Source organism: Schistocerca piceifrons, chromosome 2 (assembly GCF_021461385.2).
Source record: "Schistocerca piceifrons isolate TAMUIC-IGC-003096 chromosome 2, iqSchPice1.1, whole genome shotgun sequence".
In the NCBI taxonomy this organism is placed as follows: Eukaryota; Metazoa; Arthropoda; class Insecta; order Orthoptera; family Acrididae; genus Schistocerca; species Schistocerca piceifrons.
Window position 1 is genome coordinate 1,008,822,671 of NC_060139.1, and position 5,148 is coordinate 1,008,827,818.

Genomic DNA, 5,148 nt, shown 5'->3' on the forward strand with positions numbered 1-5,148 from the left:
CAGTGCGGCCTTCCACTTTCTCCGCCTGCCAAAGCCAGATAGTTTCAGTGGCTGAGAGATATGGATATGTGGTTGGAACACTTGTATGTTGTGGCCTTCAGGTCTTTTGGTATGATGTGCCCAGATAGTTTCAACAGCTGAGAGATATGGAGACTTGGTTTGAACACCTGTACAGTGTGACTTTCCAGTTTCTCAGCATGACATATGCAGATAGTTTCATGGCTGTGAGGTATAGAGACAGAGTTGGATCACTTGTACGGTGTGGCCTTCCAGTCTCTCAGCATGACATGAGAAGAGAGTTTCAATGGCTGAGAGATATGGAGACGGGATTAGAACACATGTCCAGTGTGACCTTTCAGTTTCTGAGATGTAGAGATACAGAGACGGGGTTGAAAAATGTGTACGGTGTCGCCTTGCAGTCCCACAGCATGACGTACCCAGATAGTTTCAGTGGCTGAGAGCTACGGAGACGGAGCTGGAACGCTTGTACCGTTTGACAGCACGTCATGCCTAGATAGTTTCAGTGGCTAAGAGTTATGGAGATGGAGTTGGAACTCTTGTATGGTGTGGCCTTCCAGTTTCTCGGCGTGTCATGACCAATTAGTTTCATAGGCTGAGAGATATGGACGCGGGACTGAAACTGGCATATGGAGTGACCGTTCTATGGAGTAACAGTTCTACAGAGGCAGAGACTCTTGCTGGTAAAACCGGCTTTTCACAGGTATAGGCAGACTAACAAGTCTAGCAGTATAGCAGAGCGTGCTTTAATCTAAGACACATCTTCAGTCGAGCTCTAATTGCACGTCATCTGCCTGCGTTTCCGCTGCAACGATTTTGTGTTTGGTGACATAGAATCTCTCAGGGGTATGCCACGTTGATTTCCCAGTAGAGGCATAGCCTTTCAGACAGTTTTGTCTGTCTTCATAGGCGAATACTTTACAAACTGCAAGAGACATGTATCTGACTTTGGGTTGTTTCCAAGGAAAACCACGACGAGGTAGTTTTTACGAGATTGCCAATGAGTATGATGTGCATTAAACCACTTTTCCAGTATTTCCACGATTTCCAATGTTTGTGACGATTCCTTCTTCACTGTAATTTCTGTGTATACGGCACACAAATTAATTGGTCAAACTGGTGGCCTCTTCTCGATTTTTGCTGATGAGTAAGCACTTAGATGAACTTTTGATGTTAATGTATTTGTCCTTCGGTTCCATCCTTCAGATATATTCTTAGTGGGATGGATCCTTCCACGTCAGTTCCACATACCTCTTGACATATGCTCGTTATGGAGCCACTGGTCCAGAAATAGTTGTATAGGTCCCGACGCTTTTTTTTTCAGACATGCTCTCTCCTGAAAAGACAGCCAGCCATCCCCCAACATTACGGGGAAAGATGTGCTAGAGCTCAGTACATTCTTATATAACAGCGTGTTTCTTCATTTTCCTCATAAGCAGGAACAAGGCCACATCAGCACTGCACTTGTTTCCACAAACATTTACTAAAATGAAAATTGCAACCCATTCAGGCTGCTTGAGGAAATAAACCTCTACCAGATTAAAGGATGCCAAAGGCCTTGCCGCAGTGGTAACACCGGTTCCCGTCAGATCATCGAAGTTAAGCGCTGTCGGACTGGGCTAGCACTTGGATGGGTGACCACCTGCTCTGCCGAGCGCTGTTGGCAAGCGGGGTGCACTCAGCCCTTGTGAGGCAAACTGAGGAGCTACTTGATTGAGAAGTAGCGGCTCCGGCCTCGGAAACTGACATACGGCAGGAAGAGCGGTGTGCTGACCACATGCCCCTCCATATCCGCAACCAGTGACGCCTGTGGGCTGAGGATGACACGGCGGCCGGTCGGTACCGTTGGGCCTTCATGGTCTGCTCGGGAGGAGATTATAACAATTTCGAAGTTCACACAATTTCCAAGTTCTTTATGAGAGAAGCTGGATTCTATCCAAGCACGTTCGTTTCAATGGGTAAATGAACTGAAAAACGAGTATGCTTCTTGCTCTTTGTTCGGTAGTGAAACGTAGACAACCGATGTTCTCTCAAGAATATCTAAGATCTGTGTGAAGTATAAACAACTGTCCAAACTGTGTGTTCGAACTCTTGATTGTTCCTCCAGAGTCGTTGGATCTTGCGTAAGTTTCATGTATTTTCTCCTAATACGATGCAGTTACAGGTTCGGAATCCTATGCGATGGTAACGATGTTATTAAGCAGTAGCCGCGATTGAAGTCTTACTACTTCAACTCAAACTGATGAAATTGTAATGTGTCTGTTTCTTTTGCATACATTTCTTGCCTTACAAAATGTTTTCGCACTTCGTTTCCTGCTTCATCTGGAATACGATCATGGCTGCCTTCATCTAAGACTGTGTTATTTTTAGTGGATTGTCTTCTTCCGCGTCTATTTCTTACAATGTTTACATAATGCTAGTAGGTTACATCTTCTTTGGTAATACAGTCCACTACTGACTAATGCCCGTATTCTCGCGAAGTCCATCTTCACAAAACGTAGAACAGGGAACACTATTTGCCAGTCAGAGACCAACTGCAGTACTGAACACTGGGAGAAAACCATGCACCACGTAAGTCTGTCAATGAAATAGTATGCGGACAGATTTTTTAATGTAGGAAGTGATTTTTCCTAGTAGTATGTCGCTTAGCCTGAAGTATTGTACTTCCGGAACGCCCTGCAATGAAGTTTAGGGGGCTCTGTACAAGTGTCAACGCTTTCCATGCCCGTACAAGCGTCTCTCCGTACAAGTGTCACAAGCTCCTGGAGACATAGGCGTCCGCAGGGGGTGGAGGGGGAGAAACAAGAGGGGGGATTTCTCCCTCCTTGAATCGGTACAGACTACTTATTCTTTACAGGATTCTCTATAAGTTCTATCAATGATTGTCTGTGACAGTGCTAAACTGTAGCTTAGGGCTGCCTGGCGCGACCTGAGAAGCTGTCACCCTAGTAATGACTGCCTGGCATGAGATTTTTTTTTCATGCCAGTCCCTTGCTATGGTAGTAGTTTCAGCGTTATTCTGCACTCTAGATGGAAACGAAACTTTACTGAAAAGTGCTGAAATATTATTGCCAACCTTTTCTCTGCCTCTTCCTCATTCAGCCCTTTTCGAACTGCGTAATGGGGCCGATCCAACACCTTGAAGTGCGGCCCCATTACTACATAAACATGGCAGCAGTATAAATAGCCATCATCCGTTCCCAAAGGCCTCTCACCTTGTTGCACAGTGTAGACTCAGTGGTAGTTTACCATTTGTCTGTAGATAAAAACAAAGACAAAACAGTGGTGCAACCAAAACAAATTATCCGTAGCAGCACAAAAAAACAGGGTACATAATGTTTAAAAGATCACTACAAAGACACTCGGAAATTAAAATAAACAAGACAAACACAAAACAGGAAATAGTAACTAGATAGAATGAGATGTTCACTCTGCAGCGGAGTGTGCGCTGATATGAAACTTCCTGGCAGATTAAAACTGTGTGCCGGACCGAGACTCGAACTCGGGACCTTTGCCTTTCGCGGGCAAGTGCTCTACCAACTTTTTTTTTTTAATCTCATTTTGTTCTATATTGTTTGTTGAATTTATTCGTGGCGGACGTCGGACGACACTCGTTCAGGTTGTTCGTTGATCCGTTTACTCAGTTTCCTTTATTAAAGAGAGCAGCTAAACCCTCCGACCGAACACACTGAGCTACCATGCCGGCACCAACTGAGCTACCCAACCACGGCTCACGTCCCGTCCTCACAGCTTTACTTCTGCCAGTACCTCGTCTCCTACCTTCCAAACTTTACAGAAGCTCTCCTGCGAGCCTTGCAGAACTAGCACTCCAAAAGACAGGATATTGCGGAGACATGGCTTAGCACAGCCTCGGGGATGTTTCCAGAATGAGATTTTCACTCTGCAGCGGAGTGTGCGCTGAAATGAAACTTCCTGGCAGATTAAAACTGTGTGCCGGACCGAGACTCGAAACTCGGGACCTTTGTCTTTGGCGGGCAACTAGATATCTTGGAACACACATTGAGGAAAGACATAGCCGCGCGGGGTAGCCGCGTGGTCTGTTGCGCCTTGTGACGGTCCGTGCGGCTCCCCCCGTCGGAGGTTCCGAGTCCTCCCTCGGGCACGGGTGTGTGTGTTGTCCATAGCGTAAGTTAGTTTAAGTTAGATTAAGTAGTGTGTAGGCTTAGGGACCGATGACCTCGGCAGTTTGGTCCCATAAGACCTTACCACAAATTTCCAAATTTTTTGAGGAACGACATAGCTTCAACGAACACATACGACTAATCACAAACAAAGCCGAAAGTATACGTCAAATATTAGCTACATTAAGCACAGAATAGCACTCACACACATAAGAATGTACCACTGTGCACTTTTCGAGTCGGCATTGAGCTTTCCAGCTAGTACATGGTCACATGGACTCACTCTCGTCGTGGACAGGATCACAGCTACTTAGACTATCTGGGGCGTTCGGAACCACATCACTCGATTCACTGCTATGTGGTGCCTGGAATATCGGGCTGCAGCGTGCTCGCTAAAGATGGGTTGACCTGATAGAGTGTTGCAGATCACTGGGCAGCACGTAAAAGATAAGCGCCAACAACAAAATTGAAGGCCAACAAATCAAACACCTTTCATCTGTCTAGTTTCCAGATGTATTTAATTTGCCTACCAGCTTCAGCGATTTACAACCCCATCTTCAGGCCCCTGACCGACGTTTAGGAAGAGTCTACCTCGCCTCTGGTCAAAATAGGGGCCAGCAATATTGGTATTAGTAGATTTCTGTTTGATATAGCGATCACTTTAACCATCATCTACCGACTCTGCACAATCTCTGAAAAGATGGCCTTTTTTTTTTTTTTTTTTTTTTTTGGTCATAAGTTTACTGACTGGTTTGATGGGGCCCGCCACGAATTCCTTTCCTGTGCTAACCTCTTCATCTCAGAGTAGCACTTGCAACCTACGTCCTCAATTATTTGCTTGACGTATTCCAGTCTCTGTCTTCCTCTACAGTTTTTGCCCTCTACAGCTCCCTCTAGTACCATGGAAGTCATTCCCTCATGTCTTAGCAGATGTCCTATCATCCTGTCCCTTCTCCTTATCAGTGTTTTCCACATATTCCTTTCCTCT

The 5,148-nt window shown here is 45.6% G+C and overlaps 1 pseudogene; it reads left to right on the forward strand.

The window, feature by feature from the left end:
* Positions 1-1,566: 1,566 nt before the first annotated feature.
* LOC124778821 lies at positions 1,567-1,684 on the forward strand (annotated as a pseudogene).
* Positions 1,685-5,148: the final 3,464 nt, after the last annotated feature.